This window comes from Musca domestica, unplaced genomic scaffold (assembly GCF_030504385.1).
Source record: "Musca domestica strain aabys unplaced genomic scaffold, Musca_domestica.polishedcontigs.V.1.1 2, whole genome shotgun sequence".
NCBI classification, from domain to species: Eukaryota; Metazoa; Arthropoda; class Insecta; order Diptera; family Muscidae; genus Musca; species Musca domestica.
The window spans coordinates 23,598,853-23,619,515 of record NW_026712249.1 but is presented as its reverse complement, the minus strand read 5'-3'; the positions used below and the strand labels follow the sequence as shown (position 1 = coordinate 23,619,515).

Genomic DNA, 20,663 nt, shown 5'->3' with positions numbered 1-20,663 from the left:
AAGTATTTTTTTTTTAAATTATATTTAAATCGGATCAGATTGGGATATGATTTTAATAAGAACCATTGACCCACAACGCCTTAGGCTAACACTAAAAAACAACACAACAATTGATTTGAAATACGCTTATTACGGCGAAGTATGTTGCTATCTCGAATTCACTAATTGCGATAGAAAAACCACTCTACTTAAAAAAATTGCAGTTTCCTGCACGCTTGGTATTTGCTATGAAATAAATAAATCCAAAGGACAAACCCTTCGTGTATGCATGTCATGTTACTGCTTTTGTAATGATTTTGTTTATTAACGCATTAAATTAGTGCAATATTTTTTTTAATTTTTAAATTTGTTTTTCTTTATCCAACATATATTCGTAAATAAAATTTTGAATGCATATAAAATCAAAAGGGGTAGCGAAGCGCACCGGGTTCAGCTAGTTAAGTATAAACGATTGAGATAAAGAGGGAGTTCCTATTTTTTAGAAAAACCTGTGCCGACATAATTCAAAGGTCTGGAACTTATACAAAGTCAAACGCCATAATTTTTACATTCTTTTTTTTAATTTTTTTTTTTGAACGAAAGCAAAAAATGTCGGAAATAGCATCAAATTTTAGAATAAATTTAGATTTGTTCGAATTGGTCACCTTTGGCACGAATTATGGCCTTCAAACGGCCAATGAAACAGTCACACGCTGCCCGAATGTTGCTCTGCGGTATTTTGGCCCATTCCCGGCGCAACGTTTGCTTAAGGTGATCGACACTTTGGTATTTTTAGTGCCAACCTTGCTTTCCAAAATACTCTAGACACAATAGTCCAACGGATTGTTATCCGGAGATTTTGATGGCCTTTGTGTGGTGAAAATGAAGCAAGGAACCTCATTTTGTAACCATTCTTTGGGTGGCACGTGCCGAGTGCGATGGTGCTGAGTCCTGTTGAAATGTCCAAGCTCTGCGGCCAAAGTTTTTGCGTGCCCAAGGCTGTAATTGATTAGTACGAGTGGAGAGTGACCATCGGCTGTTATGGCGGTCCACACCATCACCAAGGCCGGCGCTTGAGTTCTGGTGGCCAATCGAAGGTGCAAATTTTCAGCTGACCTCTTTGGCAAATAAACACGATCATTTTGTTTATTTTACAAACTGCTGGACAACGAATGTGGCGCGTGCTGAGTGTGATGGTGCTGAGTTCTGTTCGAATGTCCAAGGTCTGCGGCCAAAATGTTTGCGTTTCCAGGCTTTAATACACTCTCCAGTATATTTTCGCGATAATATTCGGTATTTATTCCGATGCCACGGTCGAGTAATACGAGCGTGGAGCGACCACCGGCTGTTATGACGGCTCTCACCATCACCATGGCCGGCGCTTGAGTTCTGGTGGCCAACCGAAGGTGTACATTTTCAGCTGTTTGTTTAAAAACTGCTGGACAAAGAATGATTTCTCATCGGAGAAAACTAAATTCGGCAGTTCACCACTTTTGGCCAAGCGAAGCAACTCTTTAGCTCTTTTGAGTCCACCTTCTTTCTGTTGCGGTGTAAGTTCTTGTACTTTTTGGAATTTCAATGGCTTTACCCCGAGCTAATTTATCAAATTTGCCGAATGGAATACTGCGATATGTTCAGCTCAGGAGCCAGGCCACTCCGACTCGGGTTTCGATCAAGTCCCCTCTTTACTTTTCGAACCATTTCTGCTGATGTTGCTGTTTTCTTCCGTCCACTTCCATCAGTATCACGGTAAGGAACGATGGTACGAGACACAAAAGATTTCTTCACATTTAAATACCGGCGTGCTCTAACGATAGCCACTTGTGGTTTTCCAGCCAAATATAAAGAAATCACACTATCACGCTTGAATTCCATCACGAATAACTTTTTTTCTGGAAAATTCTCAACATAATGCTTTTGTACGCTTGTAAAAAATATAATGAGCTGTCACTGGAATAATTTTAACAGCTATCGGGCGAGTGGCTTAGAAATGACAGCAGTCTGAAGTTGGTTACCGTTTTTTATGTCACCCTGTAGATATATATTATGTTTGGAATGACCCATTTATGGAAAAATATATATTTGTTTGTCAAGCTAACTTTTCACTTTTTTTTTCTACTGCTTCTACAAATATGTATGTCACTATAAATTTTCTTTTCATATTCTTCAAATTCATTGTGATAGATACTCGTATACATATTTGCATGTACGAATGTGTGGGTGTTTTTCTTTTTGCGATCCAAATCACTAGGGACAGAATCTCTGACATTCCATTATGTTCGCTATTCCTTCTTCTCATCTTTGTGTTGACCTAAAGTCGAAATGAAACTCAAAGTGAAGGCGGCATATTAAATTGCATTAGTCGTAAGGACCAACGGTCCAATGGGCATGCGAAAGCACAAATTACATATGACTTTCAATTTATCTCGGCCAAGTCGGAAGCAACAAACCAAGATAATTGAATATGTAATAATACGAAATTTATATTGAATTATTAATAAAGAGAATTTGTTTCATCATTCAAGTGGGGTTATTGAAATATTCATGTTTGGGGAAATGTGATTAAATTGAATTTTGATATGATTTTAATGTGGAAAACCAGAAAAAAAATTGGAGGAGAATTTTGATTGGAAAAAACAATTCTTTGAATTAACTACGCCACAAATTTGTCACAGAAGCCACAAAAAAAAAAAAAACATTGCAAATCATTAAATACTGATTTAGGAAAAAAAATGCGTCTCTTTCGGCAGCACAAGTAATGACAACCATATACCCCATACATTACCACTACACCTTAAAATAATGTCTATGAAATCAATTTTCCACTACCAACCAACCAGGAAGTATATAAACCAAATAATCCAAACTACATTCTGCCTTAAGAGCCGTCAGGAAATAGAGGGTTATTCCTTAAAAAATGCAGAGCAAATTAATTTAATTTCACCATTACAAAGATGGCATAGAATGTGCGGGACCGTCTATAAAACGGTAGTAGTGAGTTTGAGGCTCGACGATGAATGGAAAATGAAGAAAAAATTGGATTTGTAAAAAAAAAAATCAAAACAAGATATTTTAGGCATAATTTTCCTGGGACATAAATATTTATACCCTACAACACTATGTGTTGGGGTTAATATAAGTTTGATTGGGCCAAAAATTACGTAACACCTCGAAATATTGGTTCCCACATAGGAAAGTATATATGGATCTTTCTATATCGCCGAGCTGAGTCAATCTAGCTATGTATGTATGTCCGTCTGCATGCAGCCCAATAGAAATCTTATTTTCAAATTGCAGGATACCATCTCCAACGATTTACCTAAAATTTAAATTGTACCATTTTTAGAACACAATTTGTACTAAATTTTCAAAATTACCTGCATACCTCAGTTTTGCAATGTAATAGTAATTTTATTTCCAAATTTCAGGATTCCAACTCTATTGATGCTCCCAAAATTGAAATTTTACCAAATTTACTGCACATAAGTACGAATTTCCAAAAGTTCCTTCTTCCTTAATCCTAGGAGGCAATAGAAATCTTCTTTCTATATTTTAGAATTTCAGCTCTATCGGTTCACCCAAATCAGAATTGTACCAATTTTAGTAACATTTAGTACTTTTCGTGCACATAAAAACCAATTTCGAAAACTTCCTCCACATCATATTTTAGGTTTCCACCCGCATCGGTTTCTCCAAATTGAAATTGTAACATACATGATTTCCAAATTTCAAGTTCTTAGCTCTTACCATCATGTGAACGGTAACAAAAGTAGTACATTTTAATACTTTTCGTACACTTATAGTGCGAATTTCCAAAAACCCTTTGGTGCATCTATCATACACTCCATTAATGACCCTCATTCCGAATTTAAGAGTTTTCGCTCTACTGCTTTCTCAAATACAAAGGATATGTAGTACATTTTAAGACTTTTCGTACCGTTCTAGTACGAATTTTCTAAAACCCAGCCCTATCTGACATCTTCGGACCAAGAGTGACCCTCGCTCAAAATTTCAAAATATTATTAAAGCCCCAAAAGCCTTCATATTCTTTCACCGAGGACGAAATTTAGTATAAAAAAATAAAAAAAAGAATTAAGGGAAAAAAAACAGGGACATATGCCATTACCAATCTGTTGACTTTATTTAACTGACACATTAGCTTATAAAACACACACACACATAGACACACAAATGCTCGTATAAGTTACAAAGCCAATAAACCATGTAAAAAACGTTTTGTTTTATGTTTTGTGATTTTTTTTTCGACTACAAATGGGTTTTTGTGGTTTAAATAAAATCACAAATTAAAAAAAAAAGAAAAATAAACAATAAATATTTATTCTCATTGACGTTAAAATAGTTGTAGCTGAAGTTGTAGTAGTAAAAAATGGTAATCAAATATATCTAATTGATGATGTTGATAAATGGGAATTTGTGTCAAGAATGTTATTGATATGGCCATATAATCGATTATGAAGGTTGAGGGGAAGATTTCAAAGAATTGAAAAAAAAATTGTGATTTGAACAAAGAAAAAAATCATTCAATTAGTAGAAAAAGCAGGGAAATTTTTATGGGAACGGGGGAAGTTTTTCTTCAGCAGAGGTACGGTTTTAAGACAATTTTTGTACAAAATCTATTTTCCTATAACAATATTAAAAAAATTTAATAAGATAATAATTTAGTTTGTATCTTTACTAAAAATATAAAAAAAATGCAAAAAAAACAAATTAAAATGTACCGACTAGGCTTTGCTGACAGATATATACCCTCAGCCAATGTTCGATTATTTAAATATATTTTGACTTCTGTTATGATTATTCAAATTGTTGACCATCTATGGAGGAGGTTCAGAAGGAATGATCCAATATTGACCATTTCATGACGGACCTAATCAATATGATACAAACATTGCCACGTGCCAGGTTTGGACTATATTGGTTACTTCGGACTATATTGTTTAGAAAATATTAATATAGAATATAGTCGATTGAAGTATTCCATTTTCATACTTCATCCAATACAAATTAAGATGTTGGTATAGGCGAAATTACAAGAAAATCGACAATTTATATCCACTTTTATTGCGAAATCATAAATTCCATATTAATCTCAGGTTCCCGTTCGAGAGAAATATTCAAATGTAGCAATTTTTTAAAGAATCGTTTGTTTTTTTCGCAAGTTATGACAGATAAAAGTTTTGAAAATTGTGACCCTTTGTGGGCGAAGTACCAGAAGGGGTTCGCAGATATATATCATCTTTACAGCAGATCTTGTGTTAGCAAAAATGTGTGTGTGTGGGAAATTTGAGAAAATGGATGGATGGATTTGGATGCTTATTTCGCTTTCTTGAGCGTTTTGTATTTCAAAATCTTGAATCCTATGTGGGGAAGGTACCTGAAAAAATGGCTCAATCTCTACCATCCTTATAACAGATCTTGATGTATCAAACCTGAATGGAATCGGACGTTATTTTCGCGTTTTATGATGAAGCTCAGATGAATACTCTAAATTTTGACCCTTTGTGGGGGAGTGGGATATATCCCATCTTCACACCAGCCCTTGAACTAATAAAAATATGGCGATGTGTGAAATATGAACAGGACCGGATGCTTATATCGGATGTTATGATGGTTTCAGTTATTCCAAATTGTAACCCTGTACCAGAACAAAAGGTCTAACCTCTACCGTCTTTATAAAAAACCTTGTGTTGATGAAAATATTCAGACGTACCAAGTCCGAATGTAATTTGATGTTAATTTCACGTTTTATGAGCATAATGGATATTCAAAATTTCGACCTTTTGCGGGGAGGTACCAGAAGGAATGGTCCGATATATTCCATCTTGAGAGCAGAAATGCAAAGAGAACCGGATGTTTATTTCGGATTTATGATCGCTTTGGTTATTTAAAAATTTTGCCCTTTGTGGGGGAGGTACTAGAAGGAATGGTCCGATCTCTACCGTTTTTAAAACAGATACTGCGTTGATAGAAATATTCAAATGTGCCAAGTCTAAATGGAATCGGATGTTAATTTCGCGTTTTATGGTCATAATGGATATTCAAAATTGCGACCTTTTGTGGGGGAGGTATCAGAAGGAGTGAACCAATTTATCATATCCCATCTGCACAGCAGATCTTGGATTTATAAAAATATTGGGATGTGAAATTTCAAGACGATCGGACTCTTACATAACATTTTGTAAGAGTTGTAATTATTGAAAATATTGACCCTTTGTGGGGGAGGCACTTCACTCAAATATTAGGATTTGCAAAGTTGGATCAAAATCGGATTATCGTTTCTCTTTCTGTGCAGAAAATGTTATTTTTTTTAATTACGACCTTTTGTGTGGGAGGTACCATAAGGGTTAAACCGACATATTCCATCTTCATAGCAGATCTTATGTTAGTAGAATGAATGGGATGTGTGAAATATGAAGAGAACCGGATGCTTATTCCGGATTTTATAATTGTTTTGGTTTTTCAAAACATTTGACCCTTTGTGGGGGAGGTACCAGAAGAAGTGGTCGGATCTTTACCATCTTTGTTTTTTAAAACATTTGACCCTTTGTGGGGGAGGTACCAGAAGAAGTGGTCGGTTCTCTACCATCTTTATAACAGATCTTGTGTTGATGGACATATTGAGATGTGCCAAGTCTCCAAAGAATCGGATTTTAAATTCGTGTTTTATGAGCTTCATGTGTATTTAAAATTTTGACTCTTTGTGGGGAAGGTACCAGAAGGAGTGGATCGATATGTCCCATCTTCACACCCACATCTTGTTTTTGGTAGAAATATGATAATGTGCGAAATTGGAAGACAATCAGACTCTTATTTCACATTTTAAAGGAATTACAATTATTCCAAATTATAACCCTTTGTGGGAGAGGTTTTAGGAGTGGGCTGATATATTCCGTCTTCAAACGAGATTTTTTGTTGGTAGAAATATTGGAATTTAAAGACAATCAGAATCTCATTTCACATTTTAAAGGAGTTATAATTATTCCAAATTTTAACCCTTTGTGGGGGATGTACCTAATGTAGGAGGCTGATATTGTCCATTTTCGCATCTGAAGCAAATATTAGGATTTGAAAAGTTGGAGCAAAATCGAATTATCGCTTCTCTCTTTTTTTTTTTTTTTTGAAAATGTCGACCTTTTTTGGGGGTAGAAGGAGTGTACCGATATTGACCATCTCTGAGTTCGATCTAAGTGTGATAATAATATTACGATGCACCAAGTTTGAACCAAATCAGATACTCCCTTCAAGAGTTATTGTGAGATCGACTTCAAATGTCCTGAAACGGATGTGCTCCAAAGAGACCTAGCGTCTAAAACCTTTACTTCAATGGGACACGCTTTGGCCATATTCAATGATATAAACCCTCTCTAGCCATATGACTGTCGGTATTAAAATATGATAAGAAAATAATTTTGTTTGCTTCTTTATTAAATACAAAAATTATTAAAAAATGTAAAAAAATTAAAACATCTGAGAGTAGGATGCTCTGACATATATAATTTATATTTTCGAAGTCCATGTTTTTATTTCTTTTTATTTATTTCTTTATTTATTTATTATTATCATTTTTTTAAGCACATTTTCGATTTACTTATTTCATATTTCTTTTAATAAAATTTAGTATTAATTTCACCTTGCCCAGGGCCTTTATCAATGCAGTTACCAAATCTTTTAAAATTGTGAAAGAAAATTGCAGAAATCCAAACAATGTTTAAAGCTTAAACTGCTATTAGTCACCAATAATAGTTTGCTTTGAATTGCTGTATTTATTATTTAACTTCCATACCTCAAGGATATTTTTGATAAAAATAACATTTTTAATTATTTCCTTTCTTAGTGTCTCCAATTGTATTTATATTGCCCTTGAATTTGATTTTAATTCTCTTCCATTGAAATTCGACACAAGGCTCTTTCATGTCGTAACAACTTGCATTTAATTTAAATTAAGAACTTGTCAATCAATTTAAGGCCAGTGTTTCCTCAAAACACTCAAATGACCAACAAACAGTCTTTGTCCTTTGCTGGCATTACGACATTCATTCCTTGTTCACAGTTGGCAGGCAAGAGAATCCTTAAGTCTTTCGAGGATTATCTTGAGTATTATTGCCAGTTTGCCTGCCATCCTGCCACGTAAATGCGAATTCATTTATTTCATGCGAAAGATATACAGCTGCTACTCTCACGTTTTATGCCATTTCAATTCGAAGGAATGAAATAAGAAAATTCGTTAACTGAGTTATATATATGTTATTGTGTATTATTTTTTGTTTGTATGTGAGCTATTGTTGTAACTATTATATGTTTTTTCTTTAATACAATCGTGAGGCTTACATGTTCTCTTTAGAAATCCGTTTCATTCAAAATATTATCTCTTAATAATCTCTGGTCATGAACATGAAATAGGTTCCTTGTAAATTTGTTGAGCATTTTTTCGGTAAAAATGGAAACAAAATTTTTGTTTTCTTCAAAATAAAAGTCCTTGGGAAGAATTAAAAAAAAACACTTATAAAGGTTAATGGCATAATATCTAAAAAATGTTTGTTTATAACCAGTGTGGTTTTTCAAAAACTGTTTCGGTCCACGTTTTCTTATAGCCGCATTTAACGGTACCTCTTGATATTCAGTATTTTAATGATTTTTGCAAAACTTTTTTTACCGGAACTATTTCGAATTTCATATTTATTACAGCCTAGGACTGAAAATTGTGTATATAGCCACCATATAAAGACGGTATTCGGTATTTTTATGATTTTAACGGATTTTTTTTACTGGAATGGTTTCAAATTTTGTATGTGAAGTTCGGAATTGATACTACAGCCTATGACAAAAATTGACTCATTAAGGACCTCGTATTCGTTTAGCTCCCATTTGGGAAGTATTTTTCTACGGAATTTTTTGAAATTCTTAAATCGGTAGATTGTATTATCTGCATTTTTAATTGTCTCTTTCTTTCTCTTAAAAAAGTTTCCTAAAAAAACGTTAGCTGCTATTTTGAAGACCTCCACGATTTAGCTGTTAGTTAAAAACAAAGAAACAAAAATACATTTTTGAACCAATTTTCAATTACAAAAAAATAAATAAATAAATAAAAAGATAAAAAATTAAAATGCTCTCATTGAAAAAAATCAAAAATGGAACTTTTAAAAAATCCAGGACTAAATCTGGGATGGTCTCATATAAAATTAAATAAATAAAAGAAGCTGAAAAATTACAAAAAAAAAAATCCGAAAACTACCACCTAAATTAAAAGCGTTATATAGGGACTATAGGAAGACGTGGACCTGCATATGAAATTGTTTTGTCATAGGCTGTAGTGCCCATTACGAACTTCAAATACAAACATTATTATTATTATTATTATTATTATTATTATTAGCATTATTATTATTATTATTATTATTATTATTATTATTATTATTATTATTATTATTATTATTATTATTATTATTATTATTATTATTATTATTATTATTATTATTATTATTATTATTATTATTATTATTATTATTATTATTATTATTATTATTCTTACAATTACAGTGAATAATGTCGCAAAAATCATGAAAATACGGAGTATCGGAAGGTACCGCATATGGGGGTTATACGAAGACGTGGACCTGGATATAAAAATTTTTGTCGTAGTCTGTATTACCCATTACGAACTTCAAATGCGAAATTTGAAATAATTCCGACAAATAATTTCGCTAAAATCATTAAAATACCGAATATCGGGAGGTACCGTCATATGGGGCTATACGAAGACGTGGACCTGCATACGAAATAATTTGTAGTACCCATTAAGATCTTTAAATACGAAATTTGAAACGATTCCGGTGAATCATGTTGCTGAAATCGTCAAAATACCGACTATCGGGAGGTACTGTTATATGGGGGTTATACGAAGACGTGGACCTGGATATAAAAATTGTTGTCATAGGCTTTAGTACCCATTACGAACTTCAAATACGAAATAATTCCGGTAAATAATGTCGCTAAAATCATGAAAATACCGAATATCGGGAGGTAACGTTATATGGGGGCCATACGAAAACGTGGACCGACATGGCCCATTTACGAACTTAACCTGCCTACTGGTAAACTATGCATGTATGCAAAATTTTTTCTATCTCAATTTGTTCGAAAGATAGAGTGATTACAGCGGTCAGACAGACATCGCTAAATCGTCTTAGAATTTTACGCTGATCCAGAATATATATACTTGGTAGGGTCTATTATGAATATTTCGAGGAGTTACAAACGGGTATAAAAATACAGTTTTTAAACAGTCGAAAATAAAGAATGACCTCTTCTAAATAAGACCTGTGATAGTAGTTCGGTTGGTCTCTTAAAGAAATATAGGAGTAAGTCACTGTTAGTTTCATCAAAATAACGACAAATACTCTTTTAAAGTTAGGATGGTCCTAAAAATAAAAAAAGAAACAAACATATATCTGGGATGCCCCTTTAAAATAAAAAAACATCAAGTTTATAACTGGCCCTAGAATCGGCCGAGCCGTACTTTCTTAGGCACTAACAGTCACATCTACATAAAATTTCAGTATTTCGGCTCTATTCCTTTACCCAATAACAAATTTACTACTACTTTGTACTTTTCGACTAAGTTTCGCACACATTTCCAAAACCACCACCAAATCTCAACCCAAGATGCCAACAAAGACCTCAACGTTAAATTCCGCGATTCCAGCTCTAAACATTCACCCATAATACAATTATAATATGCATTTGCAAAACTACCTCCATATCTCAATCTCAAATACCAACAGGAGCATCAGCATTAACAATTCAGTATTTCAGCTCGATTCCCTTACGTAATATCAATTTTAGTACCACTTAGTACTTTTCGGACGCATTTCCAAACCAGCTCCTTCTCTCAACTACAGACACCAACAGTGACATTTATATGAAATTCCAGCAATTGAGCTTTGTAATTTGCCCATTACCACATTTACCACCGCCATATCTCAATTCCAGGTACCAACAGAGACCTCAATATCAAATATCGGGATCCCAGCTCTATTTCTTCAACCTATACGCAATTTAGTACCACTTGGTACTTTTCGAACAAGCATATTACACATTTCCAAAACCACCTCTAAAACACAGATAGCATCAGTAATGAAAATATCAAATTACAGAATTTGATCTCTTTCCCTTCAACCATACCAAATATAGTACTATTCAGCACTTTTCGAACAATTGTGGTACCCACTTCCAAAACCACCTCCACATGCCCAGGCTACACATGAACAGCGACCCTGACGCCAAATTTTAGATTTCAATACCATCGCAAAATCTCAAACACATATACCATCAGTAGTCTAAATACTAAATTTCGGACTATTTTCTCTATTCATTTACCCAATACCATGTATAGTACAATTCAGTACTATTCGTACAATTAAAGTACACACATGCGAAACCACCTTCATATACCCAGGCTATACGTGAACAGTGACTTCAATATTACATTTCAGATTTCAAGCACTGTATGTTCACAAACAACCAAATTGTACCAAATATAGTACTATTTAGTACTTTTCGAGCACTTGCAATACCGAGTTCCAAAACCACCTTTTTGTCAGAAACAATGTCAATTCTAGTGACCCCTATAAAATTTTTCCAACTTTTAGCTTCGTCCGTTCACCGTAAACCAAAATGTCCTAAATTTAGTACCATTTCGTACCTGTCGAACAAATATAGAACGCATGCCCAACCCTTCGTCAAATCTCACACAGGGATACCATCAGTAGTCTCAATACTAAATTTTACTCTAACACCAAATTTAAGATTTCGAGCACTGTATGTTCACCCACTAATATGGTACTATTTAGTACTTTTCGTGGACTTATAGTACACATTTCAAAAATACCTCGTTTTTACAAATCAAGAACTAATATGGACCTCAATATAAGATTTAAAAATTCCGCTTTCATCCGTTCATCCTGAACCAGACTGTTCTAAATTTAGTCCCTTTTTTACAGTTCGTATACTAAGTACATATTTCCAAAGCCACCTTCATATATCAAGCTTATATTCCAACTTTAATTTTCATACCAAATTTCAAGTTCCACCCCTTCATAAGATACCAAATGGTACCATTTTAGACGACTATTTATGATTCGAATTTCCAAAAACTCTTTGATAGATATATCTTGCACTCCACCAGTGATTCTGGCTTCAGCCGTTTCGTCGGAGCGTTGATGCTCAGTCAGTTATTTCAAACCTCTTTTAAGTATAGATTGGGATGTTTGAAATCTGAAGAGAATCGGATGCTTATTTTGCTTATTATGAGATTTATAATCATTCACAATTTTGAGCCTTTGTGGGGGAGGTACTTAATGGAGTGGGCCTTTATTGTCCATTCTCGCACTCCATCCAGCTCGTTTTGTTTTTCACAATCTTGAATGGAATCGGATGTTAATTTAACTTTTATGAGCTTCATCGACATTCAAAATTTTGATCCTTTATGGGGAGGAGTGGACCGATATATCCCATCTTCACAACAGATCTTGGGTTAATAAAATTAATGGCATGTGTGAAATTTTAAGACAATCGGATTCTTACATCACATTTTATAAGGGTTGTGATTATTCAAAATTTTAACCCTTTGTGGGAGAGGTACTTGATGGATTGGACCGATATTGTTCATTTTCGCACCTGACCTAGCACTGACGCAAATATTAGGATTTGCACAGGTGGAGCAAAATCGGATTATCGTTTTTCTTTCTGTGCAAAAAATATTTTTTGATAATTTCGAACTTTTGTGGGGGAGGTAAAAAAATTTTTAAATCCTGTAGGAATGTTCGTTGATTCTTGAAAAATATCCTTAAAAAATTATAATTTTACATTTGATCTTTGGTGTTTTAGAGCGCCCATGATTACAGCTCTTATGGTATCTCAAAAATACTCACATTCACTTGGTCCTTGGAAAATTATGCTATAATCTTTAAAGAATACTACTCTTCATATTTTTTTATATATTGCCTTCAATGCCTTTACTTTTTTAAACGTTTATTGATTTTTTTTTTTCAATAATTCCTTTTCTTTTTTGTTTGCCTCGCAAAAACTTGACAATAACGTACTAATGTCATATTTTCTTTCTATTTTCGTTACAGGTATGTACAACAACAACAACAAGAATGACAAACAATTTATTGGGAATTTGTTACGCATAGCACAGGTGATTGTATTCAAGTGTATTTTTCTTCTTCTTCGTCCTTTATATTTGGTTTACCAAAATCGAATTCAATTTAGTTGGAAGTATGAGAAGAAGAAAAAAAGAAGCAGTCAGCCACATCACTGATGGCATTTGTGATTAACCTGAGGTTATTCATCGTCCTAATGTCATAGAGAAATTCAGGGAATTCCTTTTTCAATAAGCAATAATAATAATAAATAAATTATATTATTTTATCCGATAGACGTAAAGAATTTGAATTGTATTGGTAAAGCTTGAGGCTGGAAGCTATGTTTATGTGTTTGTGGCGAATGTGCCTACCGAATATTAATGAAAATGTTAAGGTGATCAAACTTTAGAAAATGTCATGTATTATTTTAAATATTTAAATGTGGAGATTAGTTTGCGATTGCTTTTCTGTTGACAATATCCTGTATTGATAATTGAAAAATGTAGGCTATGGATATAAAAGGAATATCTGAAAAAAAGTTGAATTAGAAGAACAAACTTCGCGACTTTAAAAAATGTAATCAAGTGGAATATGTCCCAAAAGGAGGACATAAATGAAACTTATTTCAACTTATGTATAATAATAATTGTCTAAAGAAGAATAAGAATTGTCTAAAAAGGTCCGATATCGTTTATCCCCCATATAACGGTACCTCCCGATATTCGGTATTTTGATGATTTTAACGACAGTTTTGAACGGAATTGACTCAAATTTCGTATTTAAAGTTTGAAGCTCGTAATGAGTACTAAAATCTATACCACAAAATTGTCTTTACAGGTCCACGTTTTCCTATAGCTTACATATAACTGTACCTCCCTTTATCCGGTATGTTGCTGATATTAGCAACATTATTTACCGGAATTGTTTGAAATTTGATGATATTAGCGACATTTTTCAACAGAATTTTCGTATTTGAAGTTCGGAATCGATGTTGCAACCTACGACAAAAAATGACTTATCCAGTTTTCTTTCATTTTTCGACGGATTTTTTTTAATTATTCAAAATCCTTCAAAATGTTGGAGGGAAACAACATTTTATTTATTTAACATTTAAAATCCATGATTGTCGACCGGATAGTCCTTGAAAACATATTTTTCAAAAATCCATATTCGTTGCTCTAATAGTCCTTGGGAAATAGTTTTTAAAAGTCTAGACTGTTGGCCTGAAGCTCATTGGAAAATAATTGTTTTTAATTTGGAATTTTATGACAAATGTTTTTTAAGAAGTAAGTTCATAGCCATATTTTAAAAAAGGGAGCCTTTCTTGCCTCGTGTTTTCCTCGTGTTTTTATCTGCAATATTGGCAAAGACACTATATTCCGAATTTCGAGGAATTTTAATCCAATTTTTTTCAAAAGCGTGGAAAAGGAGGTACTTGCCTCTTCTTTTTTGCATACTATTCTTCTCTTTTTCTCTTAGCTCTACTTTTATAATCTGCTGGATTTTTCCCGGAATTATCACCATAAATTTTAACCGTTTTGAAACTCCATAAATGTTATTCCGTTAGAAAAATATTCTTTTCATAGACAAGTTAGTCACTCGAAAATATATTTAAAGAATTCCTTATTTTTATTTTTGTCAAACTTAGATCGAGTTCGGAGATGGGCAATATCGGTCCACTCCTTCTGGTACCTCTCCCACAAAACGTCGAAATTTTAAAAAAATATATTTTTGCACAGAAAGGGAAAGGATAATCCGATTTTGCTCCAACTTTGCAAATCCTAATATTTGCGTCAGTACTAGGCCAGGTGTGAAAATGAACAATAAAAAAAAAATTGTGTTGAAAAATTTGTCGATTCATATTAAGCCGAAATTGCTGTTGTGATTTTATATTTTTAAAGTTAATATTTTTAAAATTTACTACCTGCTTTCTGATTTTCCTCAAAAAATTCCTACAAAATCTATATTAGATCCTCGAAAACGTACCATCGAAAATTCAACATTGTTGTGCCGTCAAAATCCAAGGTTGTTATCCTTTAATCCATTATTATAAAATCTACATAAGGTCCCTAAAAATGTACCATTAAAAATACAACATTACTGTTATGTGTCTGCAAATCCTTAAAAATAAAGCATGAAAAATCCAAAGTGTTTAATCTGTAAATTCTTACAAAATTTGTCTCGATTTTTGCTCTGGCCATTGCCATATTTTTTTCTGCATTATGTTCCATCAAACCACTGTCAAACCACGAACACGTGTTGGCACTCATCATCCTGTAACCCAATAATGTCTGAGGTTAAATAAACCACAGATTAATAATACAGTCCATTCATCGATATGTTCGCTTATATATGTCAGGACATTTACAAATACATATATTCAGCAATTTAAGGAAATATATTCATATGTGTGAGAGCACTCACACACACACATTCTTGTAACTTAATAATAAAGTGGTTTGTTGTGTTCTACATCCATCATACCAACCTCTTTCCTTTCTGACTGTCCTTTCTTTCACTCTCGCTTCCCATGGAATTATTTGAATATTAAATATGAACATGAAATATATAATCGCATGTAAATTTGCCATGAGCACATGTGTGAATGTACAGCTTACTGACCCTTCATTCATGTCATCAATCAAAATTATAATAATGTCCCTCCATGCTGCCAGTCCTTTTGTGAATGGCAGACAGGCATAATAATTAAAATTTATTGATGATGTACTACTACAACTACAATGGTGCATGAGTATTTAATGGCCACAGAATGGTGTTGCTGCTGCAGCTGATGGGTCTTCGAATGACAGACCAAAAATCGTAATTGACAACAAATTTAATATTTTAATTAAATTATGAGGAGGTGTCGGGGTGAATTGTTTTAAGATACAGAGGGAGATAAAAACAAGTTAAAAAGAATCAGTCGGTATTGCCGCCAGATATATACCCTCAGTCTATGTTCGATTATTTAAATATATTTTGACTAGTGTTAAGATTATTCAAACGTTTGACCCTCTATGGAGCAGATCCCGAAGAAATGGGTCAATATTGCCCATTTCCTATCGGACCCAAAAATATGATATAAATATTTCGACATATGTGCCAAGTCTAAATGGAATCGGATGTTAATTTGGCGTTTTATGAGCTTCATGGGTACTCAAAATTTCCATATTTTGTGGGGGAGGTACCAGAAGGAGTGGACCGATGTATTCCCCCTTCACACCAGACCATGGGTAAAAAAAAAAATATTAGGATGTATGAAATTTGAAGACAATCGGACTTTTACATCACATTTAATGAGATTGTAATCATTCAAAATTTTGACCATTTGTGGGGGAGATACTTGATGGAGTGGACCCATATTGTCCATTTCCACACTTGACCTAGTACTGACGCAAATATTAGGATATGCAAAGTTGGAGCAAATTCGGATTATCATTTCTCTTTCTGTGCAAAGAATATATTTTTTGAAAATTTCGACCTTTTGTGGGGGAGGTACCAGAAGGAGTGGACCGATATTGCCCATCTCCGAACTCGAGCTAAGTTTGACAAAAATATTACGATGTAGCCAATTTGGACCAAATCGGATACTCCCTTCAAGAGTTATCGTGCGCACCAGCCAGCCAGACAGACGGACGGACGGACATCGCTAGATCGACTCCAAATGTTTTGAAATGGATTTGGTCCAAAGAGACCTAGAGACCTGTAGCCTTATAGCTGAGGGTATAAAAACTGCAAAAAAATCAAACGCCAACATTTTTTCTAATTTTATTGAATGAAAGCAAAAAATGTCGGAAATAGCATCAAATTTTAGAATAAGTTAAGATTTGTTCGAATTGGTCACCACTGGCACGAATTATGGCCTTCAACGGCCAAAGAAACCGTCACAGTTTGCCCGAATATTGCTCTGAGATATTTTGCTCCATTCCCGGCGAAGCGCTTGCTTGAGGTGATCGACACGTTCGTATTTTTGTTCCAGAACAACAGTCTAACGGATTGGTATCCAGAGATTTTGATGGCCATTGTGCGCTGGAAATGAAGCCACGAACCTCATTTTGTAACCATTCTTGAGCGGTGCGATGGCGCTGAGTCCTGTTGGAATGTCCAAGGTGTGCGGCCAAAATGTTTGCGAGCCCATGGCTTTAATACACGCTCCAGAATATTTTCGCGATAACATTCGGCATTTATTCTGATGCCACGATCGATTAATACGAGCAAAGAGCGACCATCGGCTGTTATGGCGGCCCACACCATTACCATGGCGGCGCTTGAGTTCTGGTGGCCAACCGAAGGTGCACATTTTCAGCTAATCTCTTTGAGAAGTAAATAGATCATTTTGTTAGTTTACAAACTGCTGGACAACGAATGTTTCCTCATCGGAGCGGAAAAACCAAATTCGGCAGTTCACCACTTTCGGCCAAGCGTAGGGAAGCAACTCTTTAGCTCTTTTGAGTCTATTTTCTTTCTATTGCGGTGTAAGTTCTTGCACTTTTTGGAATTTCAATGACTTTACACCGAACTCATTTTTCATATTTTAACCACTGCGACGCAGGTTTCGATCCAGTCGCTTCTTTACGTTTCGAACCATTTCTGCTGATGTTTCTGTTTTGTTTTTTTCGTCCACTTTCTTGACGTCGGGCTACGCTACCCGTATCACGGTAACGAGCGATGGTACGAGACACAAGAGATTTATTCACATTTAAATTCTGGAGTGCTCTAACGATAGCCACTTGTGGTTTTCCAGCCAAATATAAAGAAATCTCACTACCAGCCTTGAATTCCATCACGAATAACTTTTTTTCTGGAAAATTCTCACAAAAATGTGTTTGTTCACTTGTAAACCATATAATGAGCTGTCGCTGGAATAATTTTAACAGTTGTCGGACGAGTGGCTTAGAAATGACAGCAGCCTGAATTCGGTTGCAGTTTTTTTCATCTCACCCTGTAGATTGGAATATTGATGTTGCAACTACGCCGTAGACAAGAGTTGCATTTAAATGCATATATTTTAACATTTTGGAAAGTTATTTGTTAACTACCCACACAACAAAACACAACATTTGAATTTGTCATGGCAAGAAAACTTTTCCTCTATTGTCACTTAATAATTCGCTGCATACTTCGTCCATATTGGCCTTCTGTTTAAAAGCCTCCTCTCCCTTCCTGTCATCACCTTTCTTAAAGTTTTTCCTTTCGCCCACTCTCTTTCACTCCCGCTCTCTCTTTCTCTCTCTCTCTCCCTCTCTTTTCCTCCGCTTCCCTCAATCTTGGCCCGAGGTCTGATAATATTTTCTAGAATAAAATATTATTAACAACATTTTCTCCATCTCTAAGCACATCTAAGTTCGTGAGTCCTTTTTGTCTCTGCACATCCCCTTTGTTGGCTCCTGGCACGCTTTTGTTTTATTAAATTAACAGCTATGTGCAGCGTGGAAAATTGACTAAGAAATCCAATGTTGCTGCTTCTGCTTCTTTCACTCTCGAACCTCGAACGTATCTCCTTAGGAAATTTTTTGCAAAGGACGTGTTTATGAACTTTGTTATGACACGGTTGGTTAGAACACAACCACACACAACATAGTTTCAAGATGCTGTTGCTTCTAATGGTGTTGGTGGGCAAAGCTATGTTACTAGACTCATCTATAGAAAAGTGGAGAGAGATTTTTTCCCACTCTCTCTCTCACTCATTGTGGTGATCGGTTATGTGTAATAAAATGCGTTGTGTTGCTGCAATGCTTTGAGGGCTTCTCCTTAGAGACAGAGAGAGAGCGAGCGCTACGAAAATGTAGAGCGTACCAAACTTAATTGACATAACCGCAGCAAAAATAAGCTCCAAACACCATAAGAACCGAGAAATTTAAATATACGGCGGCTATGGAAACATCTTAAATTATTATTACATTTCCGGGGAATTGTCCTGTGGTGCAAATAGACAAATTACATTTTATAATTGTATTTGCTTAGGTAGAGTATTAAGAGTGACATAAAGCTAGGTTTTCTGGCTTTAAGGTATAAAGTAAATAATTTTAAGGGAAATATTTAATAGAATTTTATTCAAGAGCATTCAAGTATATAAGAATATTAAAACAGCTTTAGAAGAGGATAACTTTGTCTTCTATAAAATAACACTAACCTGTCTTCTGTCAAAGAAAATCGCTCGGTCTCCTGTCAAAAAAAAAACACGTAGAAAATCTCTTGGTCTCGCAATAGAGCAAAACCATTTGGTTCTTATGGATGACTCGCATCAGTCGTGGATTTTTAAGAATATTTTAAATTTTTTTTAACATATTTGAATTTTTAAGAAAAATGTAAAACAATTTTTTTTTTTTTTTTTTGAAAAAAAAATCTATTGAACTGTTATCATGGATTATTAGAATATTTAAGTTAGGACGTTAAAAAAAATATTGTGGATTATTACAGAAACATTGTTCTAGTACTTTAATCGTGAATTTCGAAGGCATACGTTTGTAAAAACTGTCATCTCAAAAACTGAAGATTTTTTAAAAAAGAAAAATATTCTTAAAACAACAGGACATTTTCAACAATTTTTTCCCAGGACAACGACAAGTGTGACCTTTTTAAACAATATTTTTTGAAGGACTATTTTGTAAATAGCCTTTCCACATAATTAAAACTCAAAATGCCCGGATTTGGCGAAACCAAATGGAAAATATTTTTAAAATGTATAAAAACTTCAAATCGCTTTTATCCTTACAAAAAGAAGACCGATATGACCCATTTTGTTTACCAATGATTTTGGATGTAATCCTGAGATCTATGTCAACTTTCAGAACTCTCCTTTTGGTATATGGTCAAAACAATATAAGTGTCTTAACAGTGTTTATGATAAGAACCCGAAACTTGAAGCTATGTAAAAAACTGAACCTATTTATGGGAGCTGTAGCTATATATGAACCGATTTTTACAAAATTTGAAGTAATTGCTTCTGGACTGAATTCGGTCGAAAGTGCCAAAATTCAGTCCATTTAGGCTGATATTGGTCATTTGGTACACAAAAAATCTGAAATGGGAGCTATATCCAAATCTGAACCGATCTTGACAAAATGGTAAAAACTTATTTTTGAGCTGTATCTGATATCTGGTAACATAGATCTTTGTTGTGGAGTGCATATTACGCATGTGAGGGACTTAAAATCCCAAATCGGATGAAACATATGTATGGGAGCTATAGCTATATCCTAACCGATTTTCACCAAATTTAAATTACTTATTTCTAGGATGAATTCAGTCGGAATTACTAAAATTCACTACATTTGAGCTGATATTATCCATTTGGTGCACAATAAATCTGATATCAGATAAAGTTATATATGGGAGCTATATCCAAATCTGATCCGATCTCGATTAAATTTGGCAGAGTAATTTTCGAGATCCATAAGTTATGATGGCCGATACCAAATATCATTCTTGTGGAGTGCATATTACGCATCTGAGGGACTTAATACCCCAAATCGGATGAAACATATATATGGAAGCTATAGCTATATCTGAATCGAT

The 20,663-nt window shown here is 34.2% G+C and overlaps 1 protein-coding gene across 1 annotated transcript in view; it reads left to right on the top strand.

The window, feature by feature from the left end:
- The window catches only part of LOC101898652 (adenylate cyclase type 9), a 306,555-nt gene that overhangs the window by 149,691 nt on the left and 136,201 nt on the right, over positions 1-20,663 (top strand). The gene's annotated exons all lie outside the window — the stretch shown is intronic.